A 23,971-nucleotide genomic window follows, 5' to 3' on the forward strand; every position below is an offset into this window, starting at 1 on the left:
CAGAACTCTCCCCTTGTCTCTAATACACAATAAAACGTATGCTGAAGCGACCACGTTTTTCTCAAGCAGAACTGTTTCTGCTCTGGCTTGCTGTATTTTAAGCATTTGATACTGGTATGGCAAATAACACTTTAAGATCTCTTAAGGAAAATGAACAGAATCAGGTAATTAAAGACTTCTTAAATGCTTATTCAAAAGCAATGGTAACAAGAAAATCTGGAGAAGTCATTGGTCAGTGAATAGCAAACCATGGAATGGCATTACTGGAAAATGGTTACTACTCAATTTTGAAAGGCTAATTTGCATATGGGTAACAGCTAATGATATTACTTTTTGAAAGAGATAGGACAGGTGTGTTATCATTTCATTTCGTATAGGAAATAAAGCAAGTTCATAATGATTGGGTGGAGAATTTAATAGTCTCTAATTTGAATGTTTTGAATAATTAAGGTATAAAAGTACATCCAAACAGTGAAATTGATTGTTCAGGATCTAGCATATGTACACAGTACATGCCAAGCTTTTAATACGTTTTTAGCAGAAGTAGAATTAGATGCTTCTGTTTTCCTTATAATTAGGGAGATTGTTTTTCTATAAACTTATGTAACCGAATCCTTTCTCTTGCCTTGCTCCAAAAGTACATGTGATGTCCTGTACTTACATCCTTCTAGTTCCAATTTTATTGCTCAAGACCAGCTTGGACAGAGATAAAAAAAAAAAAATTAAATGAGTGACTGATTTGCCTTCCATGACAAGGCAGCTGTGTTCACTGACTTTTACTAGCAAATTCACCACACTTCCTGGAGAACCATTTCCTCAGTGTATTCTGTGATCCAACTTGCTCTGTCACTCACTTCTCAAGAAAATTATTGTCCAACTTTTTTTTTTCTGGACGTTTTACTTGTAATTTAACATCTTGTAGAGATTAATGCCTTAGAAATGTCATTTAGTTCTTTGCTCCAATCTGATAATTGTTCTTTTTGTTTTGCAGCAAGAATGTATTAGTGAATCTCAATACAGTAATCTGTCTTCCTAGATTCAAATTTGCTTTTTGCCTGATATACGCCAAAAGATTTTAACAATGGTAAATATTGCCACTAAAGGAAAACAAATTCCATTATGTAATTTCTTCAGCTATGGTACTACATTAAACAAGTCACCAGAGGTAGTTTATTGGGTGGTTCCATTAACTCCAAAATCTCTCAGTGCAGGATCCAATGGACTTAAATGAATAGGTCTTGCCAGTCTGGTGCTCTCAGATGAACTTAAACTTTCACGATGCAATAATCTTACTGCTTGGCTTGAGTTTCCTTTGTTTTCTGAGGTGCTGAGATGAACTCATACATGAACTGGTTTAGTTATTGCAGGCACAATTAGAATGTAAATTATGGTATTAAAATAATTTTGGCAGCTAATTTGGCTTAGGCATTTAATTTCAATTTTTATAGTATTTTGGCATTCATTCATGAAACTTAATTATTGAAAATTTCGTTCTATACATTAAAAATGTGCATGTGTCCACTAAAACAATACTTTCAGAATGTTCCATTGCTTCGGTTAGAGACCCAAAACATTTCTGAAATCCTTCAGTTGAGTTTTGTCACTTCATGTAGATTAAAAGCTACACAGAAAAGCAGATGTTGCCAAGGTAACTGTAGTATTCACAACTCTCAATCTAAGTAATATTTCACCCTACTATTGCTACTTATTTACAGTTCTAAATGTTTTAAGATTAGTTTTTTCTAAAAACAGAACAAAAAGCTATCAAGTGTAACATGATCTCTCTGGTTATGTTCTCTTCTGTTCTCCTCACCTGAATACCTGCATGTAAATATGAGAAACTTCATACAATGTGGGCGCTGATATGACTAACAGGATTAAAAGATCAAATGTACTGATGATGTAGAAATCTTCACTTACCTTCCTGATTTTCACATACTAGTGTATACATTTGTTACACAGAGTTTTACTCAGGTTTGTTAATAAGGGTTTTAAGCAGATGTTCTTCCAGATTTATTTATTAAACAAAATGAATTTAAACACATTTTGGAAATGGACATTATATTGTTTCCGTTTCCTTTTGGGATGAGATTACATGAGGTTCACGTGAGAAACCCCTTCTTGGCTTTCCTTCTATGAATGGGTATTGCATAAGAGCAAACACTGCATCTTGAGCAGTAGAACTGCTGTTGGCTATACAACTAGAGAACAAGCTCTAAAATTCCAGGTGTGGTAATTATGTAATGTACAGGCAGCTAGAGGAAGTGTGAGCAACAGCCAGGTGGCAAAAAATCTTAAGTGATCAAATCTGAAGTTCCTTAAATGAGACAAAATACTTAATATGCAGTCATGGGGGACTTAGAGGGCTTCCTTGTTTCTAATTCTTGTGTCTTGATGGTACTTGCTTGTCCTCTGGCATACCAGGGAGGGTGGTATGTGTGCATTAGCCCATTGAAGATGTTGAAAGATTTTGAGTAAGGGAAGCTAGCTTTCTATAGAGGGCTAGAAGACAGGTGCTGGGTCTGGGAGGGCTAGGCTGCTGCTGAGTTTGTAGTTATTTTGACTATTCCAGCAGAACTCCCATGTCATCAGCAGAAGACTTGCACGGAACAAGCAAGCAAACACATTCTGGAGAGTTTCACTGGAGGTGAAAATATGAAGAAAGAGCCTCCTATAGAGGGTGTATATATATTGGTAGTCAAGTTTTAGAACTCAAGTATATAACTCAACAGAAGCTGTCTCATTTGTGCTTGAAATGTGTATTTTTATATTGCATGCTCTCAGAATACTGCTGATACAAATGCACTGATTGCGTGATTTTTTTGATTATATCCTGTAAATTGCTTATTTAGAACCATTCAGCTCTGCTTTGTCACTAAAGAGCTTCCATCACCTGTATTATGTCTATGTATGTTGTAGCTAATAGTGGGGAAAACATAACTTATCATTTGCAGCAATGATGTATCTTCACTGACTATGATATTTCAATTGCTACAGAACAGTGGAGGATCCACAAATGTGATTCTCTGCCTGCAGCACTGCTGTGCCTTTCTATTGATGGACTAGGGCTGCTGTCCTTTCAGGTGCTATAGCTCCATAATATTGTATGAAAATGTTCCTGCTGCACAATTGTCTTTTAAAATAACACTTTAAAAAATGATAGGTAAGTGTTTTTATTAGTTATGTGCTCCTGGTCTGGAGGTCAGGCATCAACTTAGTTTTCCCTTGTGCTGTTTTCATACTAAGTAGTGTTGTGCTGCCTGGTGAATTCTGTGTAAGCAATACTGCTCAACAACACTTTATTTAATCTAATGTAATATAAATAACGTAAAGTGAAACTTACTCCATATATGGTCTTAGCTTAATAATGAAAAACAATAACTTGCAGTCTTTCATTAATAACTTCTGAGGTTAAAAAGATAATTAGGAGCATGACTGTATAGTTACCAGTTTTGCACAGGAGTAGTTTATAAAATGATTTCTCTAATGTTAGTCATGTCTGAACTTCAGTGGAGTCTTATTTGGGAAGACTTTCATTTTGGTGAAATAAATGCCATTTTGGTCCTATTCTGGTAAGTGAGGAAACAAGATCTTTCCTTTTACTTCATGGCATAAATAGTTCCATGCCTCTATCCTCAGTGACTTTTGCTTAAGATTTCCTATGCAAGGGCTGCTCCAGTAATAATGCCTCTTATTACGTCGACCACTACATCAGAAGCAGATCTTTGTGGTATGGTAGTAAAGGATGAACCTTCCTGCCAATATTCTGTCACGTTTTGATGCTGTATGACAGATGGCAGCAGAGGGGCGTGTCTGACATGAAAGTGCATCTGAAGCAAAGGTGTCACTGAATTTATCCATGCAGAAAAAAATTCACTATTGACATTCATTGATGCTTGCTGAATGTCTGTGGAGCACAAACAGTAGATGTGAGAACAGTGAGGAAGTGGATGATGCATTTCAGCAGTGGTAATAGTGATGTGAAAGACAAAACATTCTGTGTGCTGTCACACCACAAAATGGAAAGTCTTGACCAGCTCATCTATGTGAACTGATGGTCACAGTGGTGACTAGAAAAAGTGTTTTGTTTTCTTTTTTAGTTGAGAATTTGCTCTATCAACTAGTGTTACTGTGCTCTGTATCTGTTATACTTTCCATGGAATAGGAGGCGTTACTTTTGGAGCAACCTATGTCTGTCAAGAGAAATTGGAATTGTATAGCTAGGTAAAATGATGACCTCATGGCTCATATCAAAGACCAGAACTTGTTTCCTTAGCTGTCCCATGTATCATGCCCTGATATTTTCAGGCATTTTTAAACTTGGGTCCTTGTGCGTATGACAAAATGCTCTTTTTCCTGCCAGTTGCATGTGTGAGCTGCAGACTTAAAGGCCCTTGGGTGCTAGAGATCTCATATGCAAGGACTCTACAGTGGTAGTCATCTCTGCTTCTTGGGGAGGGTGCTTTGTATAATTGTGTAATATATTATGTTACCTCATGTGCCAGTTAAGTGATTTGCTATCACAATTCTGGATTTTAGCCCTGATAAATAAATGCATCTCTTCAGCCAAGTAATATCTATTTATGATGTGATGATTCAATTTTCTCTTGGCTCAGACTATTTTTATCTTCTCCAATTTATATCCAGTCTGTGCTGTGTTGCACATTCCTCACAATCCTGTATTTAATGAATCTAAACTAACCTTCAGAGTTCACCGCTTCATTGTCATGAGAAAAGATAGGAATGTTAGTCCCAGAGAGTAGATAGTTACTTATTGCTGTCTCTCAAGTCTTTTTGACAGAAGGTTGAATATCAGTTGCTTTAGGAATGATGAGGATCGCATGCAGGAAAGGCAAAGACAGTGGGAAACCAGAGTTTGAGTAGGTTAGGAATCTTGCTAGAAGCAGAGCAAACACTCCTCTGTAAAAGATGCTTTCCCTGCAGCAAGCAATCATTCTTACACCCTTCCTCAAGATAAGTGTTGGTTTCCCAGAGATCTCTCTCAACCTGTTTTCCATTGCCACTACATAAATGATGATTTATTATTGATTTACATAAACTTCACACTATTTTGCTGTGAAACTTAAATAGGAAATGAAACAATTTGTACTGCAGTAAGATGGAATACTGAGAGGCAGTCTCTTATTATTCCTGTAATGACTTCTGCATTTGTCATACAAAGAAGTTACTGCTGTTGCTCTGCAAGACCCATATGCAACACTACTAATATAGTTCTGACTCAAATGGTAGCCTGTGGATTTGTCCTTTCTGGGAAGACTGGCTTGTTTCTGTTCTTGCTGAGCTTTGTTTTCAACTCTTGAGAAATGAGTGAAAATAAAACTAAAAGTATCCATCAAATCTTTTCCCTCAGAGTCATTCTGTCTACCACAACGCTCCACTTCAAGTTACTAATGCACTCTTAAGAGATTGTGGCAATATGATGCTGTTGTTGCCAGAATTGGTCCTTAGCAGGCAGAAATTTCATTATTTTGCCATTTTGTCAGTATTTTATTATCCTTAATAAGAATTTTTACCTCCTCTGCTTTGTTTCTATGTAAGGAACAATGGCATGAAGAGCCAATGTGCATAATGATTGTCACCATATGTGAATGTTTTATTTTTTTTTAGTTTATTCTGAAGTGCTTTTTAAAGAGGCTCTCTGACTCAAAATTCATGAAAACACCACAATACAAAAAATGTTTTGTATATATCTACAAAAGATGGCATTAAAAATGACTTGTTGTCTAGTACCTGTTTTAATTAAGTTATAAAGTATCAGTTACAAGAAGATCTAAGGCATTTGTCATACTGCTGTTCCAGATTCCCTTTCTCTTTAGCTTCCTCCTACAGATTTCATTATTTAAAATCTCAAATCCTTGTAAGCAGAGTTAACTCTTTGATATGACTCTCACTTTAAGGAAAAACAGCCTGCAGGCAGTACAGAAAATGGAACTAACTGCAAAATGATTCTGTAGGACAATACTACTAATGACAAGTGAAGTCCTAGCACCAAAACTTAAGTATGTGTCATCACTCTGAGGTGACAGGAAGTTATAGTGGATTGTTGTTTTTTTGTGTGTCTAGGCAAATACAGTGCCTGGTAGCTTTGTCTGGTTGAGCAAAGCTATAAACAGGTTATAAGCCGTGGTTTAATGAAGGAAAACCTTCCTGGTGTAGCGGTCAAGGTTTTAGTTGTCTACTGTATCACTGCCCCCACCCTTCATGCTTCTGCAAGCTGCTTCTGGGGAAGGATATTTCTGTCAAGGACAAAATGGATAAGCTTTTCCAAGTGAAGATAGTAGCATAACGTCTCTTGCTAAACTTTTCTAGCTCAGGAGGCAGTTTAAAAGAATACTTACCACTTGATAGATGGGAAAGTTAATTGTGAAAAAGAAAATATTCAACTACTGTACATCCATATTGAACAAGCAGTACTGTATGTGTCAACAGTTCACCTTATAATGGCTTGCTTATTCTCTTTACTGTATTCATCTGTCTCCTTCCAGTAAACTCACTACTTTGGTAAATCTTGTGGATGATGTAAATAGTCATACAGTCTTTGCTGGAGCAGCACTTGAAAAGAGGTGAAATGGCCACATATTCCTCCTCCAATTTCTAAATACTAGAGGAATGACTCGAGGGACAGTTGTTTGGAAGAAAACTCTTATAGCTATTGCCTGGTTTAAAAGCCTTTTAGTATAAAGTGCTGAGGTTCTTGGACCCCTTCAGCATTCCTCTTGTTTTACTGGGATTGTCTACAATTAAAAGTTGTTATGCAGTCAAGTAGCTGCGTGTGAGCAGAGCGTAATAAAGATGGTTGTGAAACTCATGTCTGTGCTTTGGGTTGCACTTGGGAAGATCTGCATAGTCACAACAGGACATCTTTTTGCTAATGTCTGTTAGTGTGGTTAGTCATGTGCAGGTCAGGTCAAGTTGCTGTAGAAACCATGTAGAAATGAAAAAATCTGTAAACTGTCTTTGTAGTAACTACAATTGTGCCTTCACTGGTACTCCAAAACATACTCTGGTTGTAGTCACTTCCCACTCTTACATCTGTCACTTCTTCCTATCTTTCATTTTCATATGTCTGTTTTCTTGTCTACCTGAATGACTCTGGTCTGTCCTCTTGTTTCATTTTTGTGACTGCCATAGTTTTCACCATTAAATCATTTCTTCAGCCTTTTCAGTTGTTGGTAGACTTCCCTTCCTCCTGTCTTCTTTTCCTCTCCTTCCTCTTTGTCTCAGTGCAGTTGTTCCAGCTTTGTGGTTCTTTCACTGTATGGACAAAACAAACTGCCTTTATTATTTATATCGATCATCTCACTGTCTCATCATTTTAAAGTATTTTTTCAGAAGGCAGTGAGAGGAAAATGACTTTCACTCTAGTCCTTTCCTGCTTTCTCCCACTTTTCATTGACTTCAGTAATTAATAGCTTAGTAATCAGAAAATGCTCTGAAGAAGCCACTGAAGATGCGTCACCAGAAAAAGCCTTTCTCTAAAGCTTTTACTAGCTTTTCTCTCTGCAGTGCGTCTCCTGTTCTTTGGTTTTGTTTTCCCATACCAAGTGCCTCGTGAATAGAGGGTGATGCCATTCATCCTCTATGAGCTAGAGACAAGTGGGCCTGCTATCAACAGATATTGTGTGCATCTCCAATAGTTCTGGTTTCATCTGTTCCAAGCCATGCAGACTCAGTCAGTGTGAGTGTTTCTGATATTGGTGGCAGCAACAAGGAAAGCTCTCTGAGCTTCTTCTCATTCCCTTCTGCCAGTGACCGGCTGGCTATTGAAGACCAGCGTTTGTCAGCACTGAAAGGAAAAAGCAGCAGCTTTATATGTGTACATCTGTAGTTTGTCGTCTCCTGAAACTATTTTAGGAGTGTTAATGGCTGTTTTGATGTGGGAATCCTTTTTTACTGTTTTGACTTTAGCTGATGACTTCTTGAAACAACAGATCCTGAAATTCAGTGACATATTTGGTCCCTTCTAGTGTCTGACTACTAAAATCATCAGGAAAATGTCAAGATGCACTTTGCATAGTTAAACTTAATGACTGAGAATGTTTCAACATATAAAGTCCCTACTTGAGAACAGAATGGGAAATGTACTTAGGATTTTCATTATCTTTGACATCAGATGAGAGCTTTAATGCTCAAGAGTCAGGAGGTGGAAAAAGATCAAGTAATGCCTGTCATTGTCTTGACAAATATCCCAATATACCTTGCCAAACATTTCTCTTTTTATCTGGGGATGTGAAGACAAATACAGAATTTTTGTGTTGCTGAAAATAACTGGTGAAATACGATGGATTTGTACAGCTGAGCTGGACAAATGTCTTGGCAATTGTATCCCTTCCAACTATGCCGAAAAAAGTGGTTCAGAAAGATATTGGGGAAAATCAGTCAAATCTATATGAAGAATTTGTAGGTTATCATTCCATTTTTTACAGATTTGAGTCTTCGCTTGCTGATGCTCAGAAAGTTCAGTTCTCTGTGGTGGCATATTTTTTGCCTTTGCATGTGAAAAGTAATATACCTTCTTGACACTCCTTTTTTCCTTCAAACATAAAAAAAAAAATCTGTACAGTACTGTCTACTGATGTCAATGAAAGAACTGACTTAAATAGAACTGGATGTCACCTTTACGCTTTGTGTGTTGGAGGAGAAAGATGCTTTGTGACTACTGTGGTTTACAGTTCACAGTATGAAAATATGAAAAAGCAGTATCAGGCTTCCATCAAAGCAACTGTAAGGATGGACTCAAACACCGTAACATTTAATGTAAAAATGAGCAGTAATATTCTCTATCAGCAAAAAAAAGCAACACTGCTTGTATGTAAACTGTCATAGTATTGTGTAGCTTAATTTATAGTTCTGGATGGTCATCAAATTCTAAACATTTAACAAGTAGTGGGTCTGTGGCCAAATATATGAAAAACTGAAAAATGGCTGAAAAGTTTTTGTGAAACTATAAGGAGTAACTTGAAAAACATTTCATAAGTGAAAAATAGAATGAATTGTTTTGACTTCAAAGTCAACTTTTTTATTCATACGGTACTAAAAGAATGATGACACTTTTCCTGTGCTTGCAATAAGCCTCACATTCATCCAAATAAAGAATCATAAATGATGATGGATTATCTCTTAATGGAGCTGAGGAAGGAATGATCTCGGGAGATTAACTTAGTAATTGAAGTTAATCAAATGTAGGCAACACAGATTAACTTATTCCGAGTTATTTTCTTCTCTGTTGGGATTTTCTCTTAGGAGACAGAACTGCGTGATCAGCAAGCATCACCTGGTATCATGCTTGGATGTCCACTCTGGTCTGAATATGTATTATTCCACACAGCTCCCAGTAAAACCTTTTCTGGTTCAGATGCACTTATTCTTTGTCTCAGTAAAATTAATTGATGACCTCAAGCTCTCTTATATAGCGTTGTTATTGAGCAGCTCTATCAATTACTAGATAAAACTGAAGCATTTGAAGCACTGCTGTTCCTTACATTTTTTTTATTATAAAGATGTAGACATTTTGTTGCTCTAGTCTTAGATGACTTTGTGGACAAGGATCTCTGACACTTCATAGATACTTAAATGCATGTATTAAAAACGATAAAATGATAAAATAAGGAAAAACACAATGCAATACCAAGCCAAACAGCAAAACAGTGAACTAAAAGGGCTTGAGTAGAGTTTGTGAACCTTAATAAGATACCCTTGGTAGAATCTATTTTATTAAAAGCAGGAGAGATAACCTTAGAGTTAGCCTTTGCAAATCACATGAGGTGTGGAGCTCAATGCAGGAACAATTGTATAATATGCTATGGCATCTCCTTTCCAAACAGATTAGACAAGATAATCTAATGACTTTTCCTCAGTGCCTGCATCTCTTTTGCGCAGAACACTAGAATAATGCAGTGGTTCCCTTCTGCATTATGTCTTCAGAAGACTGGAAGTTTTTGTGACTTTGAGGAAAGGGCTGAGGTGCAATAAGCAGGGGTTGCACAACTGAACGGGAGACACAAAAAGCAAGGTTGACAGTTGCATTCACTTTGTCCTGTCAAAGTATAAATATCGGTGTGTTTCCTGTTATTTGATTTCTGTTCCATCCTGAGCTCTCCCTGCAGGACAGTGATATAACCTTAGCCCTTTTCTCAGTTGTGCTCATACATGTGAAGAGCAGTTAAATGTGTAAAGGCTGTCACACTTCCTTCCTTTGAAAAAAAGTGTTGCAGTGAAGCCCGTAGCATCAAACAAAAGGAGGGTGTGTGGTTCATTTCTAGTAAGGAAACAGTCTTCATGAGGAAAAGCTTGTGAGATCTGCAGCATAAATTGCTAGAGTGGCTTTTAAATTCTTCAAACTATGATTATTTGAAAACTGAGCTGCTTGTGCAATTGCGGTGCTATGAGAGTGATTTATTAGCAGATCTCACTGGGAGCTGAACAGAGGTAGAGCTCCTCACACATGGAAGGAAGTGAGGTTACCGGGAGCCAGGATAACTTATGCTTAGCATCTGTAGGTTAACAGGATTTATAATCATGATTTGCAGTTTACAGCTCATATGTTTGAGCTCCAGAAGTGACAAGAAGTGACACTTCATCTTGGCTTCACTTTGTTTCCTTCTCCTTACACTCAGTTGCATTCACTTCTAATGACTCTACTGCTGTTTCCTAGCCCTGAGCAAACTGTAGTTCTGCATGTATTGCTTTTCATTGTGGTTTGCTTGTCTACATTCCTTTCCTTGCATTGAGTTTTTCCATACGCTTGCACTGGGAGCTTTTGAACTATCTGTCATTCTGTCTATGATGCCTAGCACAAGGTAGTGCCATTTGTGATTGATGCCTAGTTGTGTTTAGAATAGAAATGAAGACAGTAAAGAGGCAGCAAAAATGTAAGCTATTACTTATTCAAGTTAATTTAAGTAGAATATTGGAGACAATGTAAATCAGTGAAATGGGGGGGGATGAAATGCATCAAATGTATGTTTATTTCTGCCAAGTTTAGTTCCTCTCCCCAGGTTAATGAATATGCCAAACTCTTTGAAAAGTGTACTTAACTGTGAAAAGAACTTCAAAATAATTCTATAACTATGTTTTATAGGGGGAGATTTTCTCATGAGTTTTCAAGGTTTCCAATATGATGTTGTTTGAGAATATGTAGGTGACTGCAAAATACCTCCTTTTTTTTCTCATGGAAAAGAAACAGATACGAAGAACACAATAATACTATTTGACAGCAAATGCATAGCTACAAAACACTCCTTTTTTCAACATAGTTACCACTATTAGCTATGCATTTTTTTCCAGTGATAAACAAGAGCCTGCACGTTACAGTTGTCAACATCTTCACCAGTGGATGTGATCCACTGTCACAGCTGTTGAAATGCATCACCCTCCACCTCACTGGGCTCACATCAATTGTTTGGACTCTGTAAATCTTCAGCAAGCATCAATGAATTGCAGAATTCCAGGGCTTGAAAGGGACTTCTAGAGATCATTGATTCAAACTCCCTGCTAAAGCAGGTTCCTTACAATAGGATGCACAGGTCCAGATGAGTCTCAAATATCTCCAGAGAAGGAGACTCCAGAACTTTTCTGGGCAGCCTGTTCCAGTGTTTTGAAATGCTCACTGTAAAGAAGTTCTGCATATTTAAGTGGAACTTCCAGTGCTCCAGTTTTTGGCTATTTGTTCTCTGTCCTATCCCTACATACCACTGAAGAGAGTCTGTTCTCATCTAGCTGACTCGTGTGCTTTAGATAGTTATAAACAGCAATCAGATCCACCTACAGTCTTCTCCAGGTCAAACAGATCCAGATCTGTCAGCCTTTCCTCATATGGAAGGTGCTTCAGGCCCTTATCATGTCTGTGGCCCTCTGTTGGACTTTTTCTAGGAGATCCCTGACTTTTTTTGAACTGGGGAGCCCAGAACTGGACATAGTACTCCAGATGTGACTTCACCAGGGCAGAGTGGGGGGAGGAATTACCTTCCTCTACCTGCTGGCCACATTATTTTTAATGCACCCCAGATTGAATGTCAGTGGGTGCCATTGACACGTAGGTATTCAGTGCCCCATTTCCATTTCATCTGTATTTCTGTGTCAGATGCCGTTGTGTCAGATTGTCCCTCTGCTGTCATTTGTCACGTGGCAACAAAATGTAACAGAATGTTGGTGGGAAGGTTCAGTCTCTACAAGCATACTACCAATATCTGCCTTTGACATCATGTGCCAATAGAATAAATCCAGAGTTACAACTTCTGGAGCAGCCCCTATATATTCTATGTAAACATGAACTGATCTGCAAATGTCCCTTGCTGAAATTAGAAAACAGCCTCCCCATGAATTACTACTTTCTAAGTTTTAGAGTTAGGTCTAATGTAAACATAACTGAACATTATTCATACCATTTGCAGTGAAAATTTTATTTCTGTTCTTCTACCCCAACTATGCAGTGCTTTGCACGTCTTCAAGGCTGAACCTCTAGAACATGTGCATTCAACCTGGAGAAAGTCTGCTAAGAGAAAGGGTAACAGCAGCTGTGGTAAAACTAATGCAAGATAAGAAATGCTCATGGCTGTACGTACCCTTTGCTTGTATTATTTTTATTTTAAACAGCATTGACCTCAGTTCTTCAGGGCAGCATTTGCCAAGTAGTAGCGTCAGCCTGTAGACCAATGGCACTAGTCCAGATTCTTTTATAATTCACTGCTTTCGGGGGAAGACAAGGAAGATGGCTGGTTATGAATGTGCATGCTTCTCCTTATCCCTACGTGCCCCATGAAGGGAGAACTGTAAAAGAAAGCACAACAGAAAAGGAAGGCTGCCAGCTGGCCTTCACCACTGTCCCAGACAAATTCAGCCTGACCTTGAATCCTGAAATAACCTGCCTGCCTATTACTGTTAGACTGGAGCTCAGGCATGCATATCTTTATTAAAAGTAGGTCAAGATAACAGAGTGAAGTCAAAAGAGAGCAGGTCTGCTCATTCTGTGAAGCTAATAAACAGGTTATATTTCTGCTAAAATAATTCTGAAAGTATTAATCATGTTATGAAAATCTTATTCATATCTGAGACTTGATGAGTGGATTTTTTTATTGCTTCTGTCATCAATCATAGTGTTCCTGGTCATTGTATGGGCACCTGTTTTGTAAATGATGACACACAAGTCCACTGTATTCCAGGCAAGGTAGATGGATATGGATGTAGTGTATCTAGTAATTTATACACAGGTATATCTAGACCAGATAATGATCTAGAACTTGCTTGGTTCTTCCCTGTTTTCTATCTGGAGATTATGGTATAATTGATTTTGTGCACAAGGTATGTTATTGCTGCCACTGAGGCAGGGATCCTGTATGGAGCAGAGTACTGCTGATTATATTTTTGTATTTTTAGGGTAGAATTGTAAGGCAGAATAACATCCCAGTGTTTTTCAAGATATCTTGTTTCAGTCAAGATCATACCAATTTTCCCCTCTCTATACAGAGGGCATTTTCTTGGGTTGTAGGATAGACCCAAAGGGGCTGGTAACCTATGGTTTTTACTTAATAAGGTGAGATCCCTTGGTATAATATTAGCGGTTTGGTTTTGTTTGTCAGCTGAGTCATTACTGGTATGCTTTTTCTTGTCAGAGGTGACTGCACCTTCACTGCTTTAAGAAGTGATCATTGGAGAATGTTCAAAGCTGACCAATAGGGAAAATTGCACCTGTGGCTGAGGAAGCAATGTGAAGCTCTTTACACTTGGGGAAAAAAGGAGTGCTGTGGCACCATGGTTTTATCTTTCCTTCTTTGAGTTCAAGTAATATATCCTTCTGTTCAAGCTTTACTATGGTTGTTTTATGAAGGGCCATAAATGTCTTCATGATGGCAAATCTTAAGACTGAGGGTGTGAAGTTTAGAAACGCTTTAAAAATAGCTGAAAAACTCTTTTGTTTTCTGACCGTTTCAAGCTCCCTCTTCTTTTGCTGCAGGCCCATGATTTTAGTGAGGAAAATATCTGCTGTGTCTGGAGCAATTCTATAAATGCCTGTAAAATGTACTTTAATTGCAGCTTTTCTGATGAGAATAGAGGTAAGAAACGTAAGTGTTCTCTCTATGCTTCAATTGCAAACTATAATATTTTTGAGTTTAATTGAGCTTTTTAAAGCGATTTTTCTACTTTTTAAAATTAGTTTAACTGTTTTTTTAATCTTTGTCCTTTTAAAAACTTATAACTTTGTGTGAAAAAGTGTGCTAATGGAGTTATGTGGGCTATGAAGGAAGAACTTGATGGTCTTAGCACAGGTGGAATGGCAACACCTTGAAACCACTTTTCTTTTTTTCTTAACAAACAATCGCTAGCTTGATTTGATATTTGCTACAAGCATAAGGATACATATACTAAACAAAACCTCTTATGAAGCATATCACAGATATTATTAATTAGACTTTTAGAAATACTGATAATGTGTATTATGGTTTACTCATAATGTAAAATATATTGTTAATTTACAGGAAATTAATGTTTTTTTTCCTACGACTTTACATGAAAAATAAGTAGGTAGGAGGTTAACTTATCTCTTTCATTATAGGTCTCATCTCCTTGTGGAGATTATAAATGTTACTTCTCCTTAACAAATAGAAATTTGGACTAGAAGTCAAGAACTCTTGCTCAGCAACTTGAGATCTAGTAGGTGTGTGCACTCTAATTTTCTTCTGGTGCTGGAGATAAATTGGGCTAGAAGGAGAGCTTCTTGAAATGCGAATGTCTCTCTCTAAATGAGTGTACATGGTGGAATACTCCTTTTGAAACTGTACTAATTTTGAGGAACTGAATATTCAGACACAAGTGAAATCACCAGACAAGCTTTTGTGCAGTTCAGAGGCCTATATATGATAGGAAGACCATCAGGAGGACTACATTTCTGCTGCATCAGCTTTCATGGGGAAGTTTGACCTTTACAGCAACTCAGTATGCTCTTTGAGATAGTAAAAAGATGTCTCTGAGAACTGTAAGGCTGGAAACTCTGGACCTACAGAAACTAGCGTTGCTTTAAAGGGGATGATTTTGGCAATAAATACTATCCAGAAACTTCTGATGCGGAGGTTCACGCTATGACAGTCCTGTAAGCAAGGAAAGCAACCTGAGGAGTGAAATGGATTCCGGGGATGAAATTTTGTTTATACATGGAAATGTGCCAAAAAACCTCAGTAATTATAGTTTCAACAAAACTAGTTATTCTGAAGTAACTATTCTGAGAAAATGCCAAGTATGGACAAGCATTTATAGACACAGGTCTATCACTTTACTCACCCAAGCTGTAATTCTACAATTAGCATTCTGTTTGCCTTCTTGGTGGCTTTGTTTTGTGTATTGTTACAGTTTATCAGTCTAAAAGGCTTTTTGCAGTAACTTCAAGACCTGCCATGCAAAGGTCGTAAAAGTTTTCTTCAATTCTTGCAAATAAACAGCTTTAAATCAATTGTGAGGCCACAACAACCAAAGCAAGACTTTCAGTCCTATTATCTAAATATAGTGTATATGCTATTTAGAAAAGTGTCTATAATTTGATGTGGAAAAATGGGTCTGGAAGGAAGGATTTCTCCAACTTCAGCAGTGATACAATGAGAACATGTGGTTGAACATGTTTTTAAAAACTCTCAACCAAAAATGTTTATCTTTTAGATCCCTAATTTGTTCAGTGTCACGTTATTTCAAATTGTCAAGAACAGGAGATTTTGCTATTTTCTTAATTGTTACCTATTTAGCTTTTATTTTCATGCATGTTTTCCCTTTATGAATAGTCTCTTGGAATATGTTGTCGAATTGTTTTATTCCCATGAGAAGTGAGAGTGTGAGAGGAAACCTGGGTATATTCCTCGTATTCTGCTCAGAGAGAATGCTCTCTCTCTGAAAACATTTTACTTCCAGCACTGCTTTTTCCTGTTCTTCTTTCCACCTATCTTGTGTGTCATGAGTGTGCTCAGCCCTACTCTGGCATGGATTGATTTGTTTGCAACCTGGGTGGTCAAGAGGGGAAAAGGAATCTGTGTGTTGCCTTTGTGCTTTGCACAAATGTGGGAAAAAAATCATGTTCCCTCTCTGAGGAAAATCAGTTCATATCTGTTGTGACTGGTACAGTTTTCTCTGCCATTTGCAGAGTGGTGTTGCAGCCTGCTTGGTGTATGTTGCTTAGTGTGCTTTGCTCACTCTGGCACAACAGAAGCTTTTATCAAAGAGATGACCAAGATACATAGGTCACACTGAAGTAATCCTTCCTATTTATTTTCACTGAAGCTACAACGGGTACAACACTTCTTCAACGTAGTCATCACTATTAGCTGTGTGTTTTCACCAGCAATGAACAAGAGCTGCATGCTGCACTTGTCAAAATCTGCACTGCTGAAATACTACCCACTGCCTCATGGTGCTCACATCTATTGTTTGGTCTCTATAGATGTTCAGCAAGCATCAATGAGTGTCAGTGTGTGACGTTTTTTCTGCATGGAAGAATTCAGTGACAGGCCTTTGCTTCAGATGCGCTTCTGTGTCAGATACCACTGTGTCAGACTGCCCCTATGCTGTCATCTGTCACACAGCAGCAACATGTAATGGAATATTGGTGGGAAGTCTCAACCTCTACAGCCATACCAGCAACATCCACTTCTGACATCATGGGCCAACTTAATAAAATAGGAGCCGTAACTTTCAGAGCAGTCTTAATAAACAGTAGGAAGCATTATATAAATCAGCAAGAGCACATTTCTCAGAGCTGCTTAGCTCTTCAACATTGGCTATTTTTGGATTTCCTGATGCTTGGAGCTAGTGGAATCTTTCATTTTATTTTCTTTGTACTTAAAACACTTGTCACTCTATATGCCACATCTTCAAAGATATTGCTTTTTAAGAAAGAGAGAAGGTCATCTGAGAACGGGACTGCTGGAGTTATGCTCCTTTTCTGACAATAGCTAAGTGTGTGGATCTTGGATATGGACTCTGAACAGAAACAAACATGAAGTGGAAAATTGCTCTTAAAATCTTTCAGATGCTTTTCAAGCTGTGAATGTTGCTGGAGCTGCCAGCATAAATATGACTATTTAATTTTAAATACAATCAAATAAAATCTTTTACTAATCTTGGACAACACTTTTATTTTTAATTTTATTGAGAGAAAAGAAAAAAAACAACTCAGGAATTCCGAAAGAAAAATCTTGAATCTCTGTCATTTTAGCTAACTGTATAGATATACTTAAATGGAGGAGGCTAACAAAGCTGAATTCCAATGAAGACAGTAATCGCATCTAGAGAACTCTGTTCAGGAAGCTGATTAGTGAATCAAAATGCAAATAATTTGCAATCTGCATAATATCTTGAACTATGTGATTTAAGGGAACTCTGCTGAAAATATCCATAAAACATTCACTGCGTTTGCATTGGAAAGCATGTGGTTTGTAAAAGGATTAGTGAACCAAAGCAGAGTGATGTGATGTCTCTGGTAGAGGGCAAGCTGTTTCAGTGAGCCTTTGTGTAGGCTCTGTGTGGATACAAGTTTGACTTCACAGGCCTGTGCCTGTTCTCTCACATAAAATTGAATTCTCTGTACTCAGAGTCCTTGGCTCACAGCTCTCCTGAGAGACCTCAGCAGACCCAAGGGGTTTTGTTTCATTAGAGAAATCTGTTCAGGTCTTGTAAGAGGGGTTATGGGAATAAATGTCTTTATTTCTCTTCCCCCCCCCCTTACGCCAACCATCCCTATGTCTTTTGTAGAGTGAACTACAGCAAGCAAGGATTGTCTTCCCAAGATTATTCAATGCTTACTTGTCCATGCAGTAAGTGAATTATCATTCTAATTCTTAATATAAGGTTTTCCCTATTTGCTGTCTCTTACTGACATATGCGAAGCTCGTTTCAGCATTCCCCTCTACATCCAACTCTGCCATGGTTTTCTCCATATCTGAAAGTCAAGGCTGCCTGCCTTGTTTGTCTCTTGTTCAGTGGTTGCCACGTGTGCATCTCAGCAGCAGGCTTGTGGGAAGAGGTTGGTTTTATCAAGTGTGGACTGGATTAAAGCCCTTATTTACCTTTCTAGGTTGTATATTGAAACTTGTAAAATTGGAGTTGAATTCTTTTAAATCTTTGACTGCTGATTAGTGGGCATGTTAGTAATTATAACACCCATATCCCCTGTTATTCTGTACTTTGCAAGTTAAAAGTCAAAAAGAAAAAATTAAGATGACTAATGCCTAACAATACTGTCAGCCCACCTCCATTGGTCACTATCTCAATCAGTGTTATCTCAAGTCCTTTGTGTAGGTACCAAATGCTGTACTTTTTGTTAGCCGTATCACTCACTAGGCAAGAATAGGTACATATACATAGATGTATACAAAATAAAATACAAAATGTATAGAGAAGATGAATTTCTTCTTCAAAAATACCCTTTAGCATACTAACTAATTTCAGGCTTCTCAAAAGTGCCAGTTCTTTATTCAGCTCTATTGTACAGACTACTGCTGGAAATCTTTTGAAAATTGACTCTCTGGTCATTCATTTATTACTGTGCTGTCTCCTTTATTACTAATAGCCTCTAAAATCCTGAACAGTACTGCCAGTGAAGTACTTGGAATGCCTGCCTTCTTATACTGGAGAAGGAATGTGATGAAATTCAGCTGTATTCTGGGCAAGGTTAATAATATTCCTTCTCTGAATATTGTAAAAATCTGTATTTGTGTTTTAATGTAGTGGGAAGAGACTAAAAGAAGCCAAAGGTGGAAGAAGCTTATGTAATCCTAACAGTGAACTCTGTCATTGTGAGTTCAACTCTGGTTCTGCCAAAGTCACCTGGGAATTTTGCCACAGAGACTGCCAGGTTAGATTTTCTGTCAATACACGAAACTAGATGAAATTTGTTCTAGCCTTTATTTGTTTATTTTAACAAAAAAATCCTATTCAAAATTCTTCTCGTGAAGGTTGACAATTATTGTTCTGAATATAAGTAATTTCTTAAACAAATAGAAATCTCAGCAAATGAACATGAACGTGTTACCATTTATTTGGAAAATGCTACCTAGCCTTGGGACCAAGGGCCATGCGGTTTCCTGCCACTGTCTCTAAAGCAGTCAGTAGTGGGTACATTGGGCAGAGCACTCTACAGTCATCAGCTTGCTTTCAGCCTTCTGTAGAGCCTGGGATATGTTTATGTAGGAGAGAAGGGAGACCTGAAAAGGAACTGCTCATGAAATTGAGTTCTCGCCTTTCACCCTGTAAATATTACTGTACTTGCAGATCTCCTAAAGAAACTGCAGGGATGCAAATTAAACTGTGCTGTTGCTACCATAGCTTGGTTTCTTTTGGGTAGTAGGATTGTACAAAGCACAGCTCTTCTCGTTCATTTGTGCTCCTCTTGGTTTGATATTTCCTGTGCTACTAAAGAGCTCCTGCTGTAATGAGATACTGATCTGCATGGTTCTGAAATCTCACTTTGATGGATATTTAGCTCGTAGCAATAGTTCCTGGTATTTAGCTGAGCTGAGATCTGCAAGTTTCTGGAAGAGGTCACAATTTTTTCTGAATGCTGGGGAGAACTGGTTGTCTGATGATGAAACTGGAAAAGCTCAGAGTAGTTTTACTGATATGGTAAGCAGTCTGGGTGGAAGACCTGTTACATATAAATGTTTTAGAAGAACAGATTGTACTTAGTACAGACAGTCAGTGACTTAAGTTATAGGAGAAAATGATTGTGGCTTGAACAGAGATACTTTGACTCCAAGATCATCGCATGTGTGTATACAAGTCACTTCAGTGAGGGAAAAGGAGATCCTTCTGATCTTGCAATATGCCCTAGATCAGGTACAAAGTCTGAGTGGCATCGTTTGTGCCACAAGAGGTGTTCGCTAGCTTCTGCTTGTCCATCTCCTGGACTAGATACAGTCACATCAACTTACAAAATGAGTTATGCTGTTAGCTGTTTTCTGTTGTTTTTCTTCTTTTTGTTTTGTTTTTTAGAATTAGGGGTAACTTAAGGCTGAAAGAAACATTTTCTTCATGCTTGACAGAATTTGCTGCTTAAAAGCTATTCACATGGGGAACTTGCTGACAGGCTTATGAAGAGCTTTAAGTAGGAGGCAGAACAAAAAAGCTTACTGTACCAGCTGAAGCACATACAGAGAAATCAAGTTATTTTATTAGAACATGTATAACAGCTGATTCTGCAGGGCATGTGGGTTCCACAGAGACTTCATTGCATCAGCTGACAAATTCTAAATGTGATTTTGTATTTTTAGTTACTAATTGATTTATCCTACTGGGAAGTATGCTATGATAATTTGTCACGTATTTATTAAAAATAATACAAAAATGTCAAACTGACTTACAGAAGGATTATAAGCTTGTTGAAAACAAAGAATTAAAGCCTATTGCCATTAAGATTGCAAAGCCAGAGAGGTGTTTGTGGTCTTTGCCTCATTGGGATGCAGGAGGAGGCAGGAACTCAGGGACAGGGCAGCAGTTGTCTGTAGTTGGATGGCTGTGCTTGGGTAGCTGTTAGAGTCTCTCGGGTGCTTGGAAGAAAGCTAGAATCTATGGAACTTACATAAGGTAATGTATCTGCAAGTTTGTCTGCAAAGGTCTTGTTTTTGAATTCCAAAGTCCTGTTTAACTGAAGTGTAACAATTTGGGTGTACTATTATTTTCTTGACCTGTTCTTGAAGAAGAGCATAACAATCCAGAATATATAAACATGGTGTATGCCCTGTTCCAATTATAAAAGCAGCTTCTGCTCTGAAGTTACGCAGATCCTTTTGAAAACCTTCCTTTCCATCAGGAATATCAGAATAGCAGTGCATAAAGTCTTCCTTAGAGGCAAATTCTGATAGTTCCAGATAAGAAGAGACAAAAAGTGTCTGGAATAAAGAACGCTCATGAATAATTCATTTCTTGATTTAAATAAATGAACGTTCATGGTTACATTGTAATTGATGAAAGTTGTTTTCAATACAAGGCACTATGAATGGCTTCACAAAATCTATTTGCTCGTATAATGCAGTGGAAGCAAGATGCACAATTGAAGCTCTGCTTCCTACTGGATCCCAGGTGACTATGCTGTCAGCTGGCTCTCCAGATGGCACAGATCTCGAGATGACGACAGACTGGTTTATGGAGTGGAAAGTGTAATTACTATGTTAACAATGCATAATGTTGAATTTGTTGGTACTAAAGTTAGAGCAGTTGAATCATGCATTAATAAAACTTCTTCCATGGAAAAAAAACACAACCAACAAATGTTTTAAGAATGGCTTCAATTGAACGGAAAAAAATCAGGTTCTTTTCAAGAGTTTTTTTTCTCCTTCCTATCTGTGTACATCAGAAATAACAAACTATGAACAGAAAAAAAGATTCCCATCCAATTCCCAACTTTTTCTATAAATTTAATTTTGGACACACCCATCTGTAGAAACTCTGAAAGAATTAAAATGGCAAGAGTATAAAGCATAATCATATTTGAGACACCTGTACCACCCCCTTAAAGTATTAATTTTGAGGTACTGACAGAATCAGTCTTTCATGACTCAGGACTGCAAATACAACCTGTAATGCTACAATTTCTTTGTCACCCAAGGAAATTCTTAATGCTTTTCTAATCTCTTCAGCCCTTTTGAAATTGTAGACCTAATATAAAGTGATTTGTCATGAAGACAGTAACAAATATGATTTCCCAACTGTGTGTATGTGCTGTGGATACTTAAAAATATTTTGATTTGTGTGATTTTGAGTGTGAACTCAGCATGTCCAGCGTAATCTGACAAGAGCAAGCCAAAATATTGGAAGAACACTGACTAGTTTGACCTTTAAGCATGTTCTGTATGTGAAAGAAAGCATTTTCTCTTCTTGTCACTACTCCTCTTTCTTCTTGTGGTCTTGAGCTCTATTATTTTAAGTTAGGGATTTCTTCACTAGCTTATGTCACTGAAATTCAATTGGTGAAATATTTGATAGCTCAAAACCACTACATAATCTCTTTTGGCTGAAAAAGCAAATTTACATTGACCCACCTGAGACTTCTTCTCTGCTTCTCTAAAGAAAAAATAATTAGGGGTGCACTTGAAAGGAAGCTTGAAATGATGACACATACTTGTCCTTTAAGTGCTACCTTAATTGTGTTTTTAGGGCAGGATATTGAATTTGGAATCTCCATGTACATGTGAGTATGGTTTGTCCTTGGGATGTGACAGATGCTGCCTTATGAAGCACGTATGGAATACATATGGTAGAAGGTGGTGATAAGCATAGTTCTGTCAGATGCCACACAGCTTGAGGGATTAATAACAATAACACAAAGCTGAAACTGTGTATAATGAAAGAAGTTCTGTAGCTTTCACATAATTTTCAGCACAGTTTTTAGCACAATGAGAACATGCAAGCAATAAATTGTAATGGCCTGTCTCACTGTTCATCTTAGAGCAGTTCAGGGCTTTGGCTAAACAAAAGGCCGTGGGCAGTAAGGGCTTCCTCTTTGTAATCCCTTTTCTACTTTGAGCAACATCTGACAGAATGTCTGTCCTGATACAAGCCTATAAAATGGGAAGAAATAAGGATCACTGTTTTCCTTGACTAGAAAAAAAGATGTAATTAAAATGTTCCTCCTTTGTGTCTTCTTACTCTGAGTGCTAAGACTTATTTACAAAAGCACTTTTTATTACAAAAGTGTCCCAGTGTAACTAAGCAAAACTTATTCTCTCCCTCATCCTTTTATTTCAATATCTTCAGTACCACTGGTTTGCACAAAACTCCTTTCAGATTAGGCTGCCGATCAATTCAATGTAACACAGCATATTTTTCACACACTGAAAAACAACATTTTTGTATTTGAAGTTGAATTTTTGTCGGTGAGCAAATGCGTATTTCCCCAACTGCTGCTTTGCTATCTTTAAACATTTTGATTTATGACAGTTTCATTCTTATAATTGCTCTGGCTTTGCTACAGAAAAAAAGGCTGCTGTTTACTTTCATTGTAGACTTTTTTTTCCCACTTTTTTTGGAATTAATATACACGGGGACTCTGGGTGACAAAAGAAAATCACTGAAGCGATGGTCTGATATTCTGCTTGTGAAGTGTGCAAACAGCAAATGCCATTGACCCCAGTAATTGTCCTTGTAGCTGACAAACAGACTCAGCCACATTGTGGCATAGTAGGGACAGTATACAGGGAAACTGAATATTGCCATATCCCCTTAAATGTAGTAATAATATGCACTGCCAGTAGGCATGCAATGAGGTCTAGCTCAGAGACCCTGTTGGTCTCCAAAGTGATATTGGCAGGCAAATTGTTTTGATAAAGACTATCTTTTTATGATTTTCTTATAGGCAAAATGCCATACATGCCAAATGTCTCTCATGATATCTGAAGGAGGTATGAAGTTAGCAGACTGCTGCGACAATAGCCATGTCCTTGCTATATGTGATACTTCCTTCTCTGTGCTGACCAGAGCAGTGTGCCATGCAAGCAGTGCCAATTTAACCATCTTTAGATATACGTTTTTTTTTTCTTAGAAAATATAGCTACACTTTAAATGCTCAGAGTTTAATCATAGTAGAAAGCATGAATTTAGCAAGTTCTGTAGCTGTCAGTAGGTGCTGTTGTAATCTGGAACTTCATGGAAAGCAAACTTCTCTCAGTGTTTCAGAGCATAAAAAACATCTGTCACACAAATGCATATTTAAAGCTCAAGGCATGCAGAAAGTGACATTTTTTTGTCTTGAAGCAGCTAGAGATTTTTTCAGAAGGCGTTCCACTCACTGGAATTTCTTTGAAGAACTTTAAGGCAGCATCACTTTGAGCAAGTGGCCGCTACGCAGCATTTTACAGGAAAGCTGGTCCTGTAGGTTGCATGTTGATTTGTCTCAGGTGCCAATTCCCTTCTGAACTGACCTGTAAGCTTTCTTGACCAAGTGGTTTCAACCCTTTCAGTACCAATTCTGTTGAGGGAAGTG

The 23,971-nt window shown here is 37.7% G+C and overlaps 1 long non-coding RNA gene across 1 annotated transcript in view; it reads left to right on the plus strand.

The window, feature by feature from the left end:
* The window catches only part of LOC116216888, a 20,677-nt gene extending 3,566 nt beyond the window's left edge, over positions 1-17,111 (plus strand). The window contains exons 2-4 of the long non-coding RNA XR_004160513.1: positions 12,453-12,576; positions 13,973-14,072; positions 14,573-17,111. This is a non-coding gene — a long non-coding RNA (uncharacterized LOC116216888). The remainder of the gene's footprint in view (positions 1-12,452; positions 12,577-13,972; positions 14,073-14,572) is intronic.
* The last annotated feature ends 6,860 nt before the right edge of the window (positions 17,112-23,971 follow it).

This window comes from Meleagris gallopavo, chromosome 8 (genome assembly GCF_000146605.3).
Source record: "Meleagris gallopavo isolate NT-WF06-2002-E0010 breed Aviagen turkey brand Nicholas breeding stock chromosome 8, Turkey_5.1, whole genome shotgun sequence".
In the NCBI taxonomy this organism is placed as follows: domain Eukaryota; kingdom Metazoa; phylum Chordata; class Aves; order Galliformes; family Phasianidae; genus Meleagris; species Meleagris gallopavo.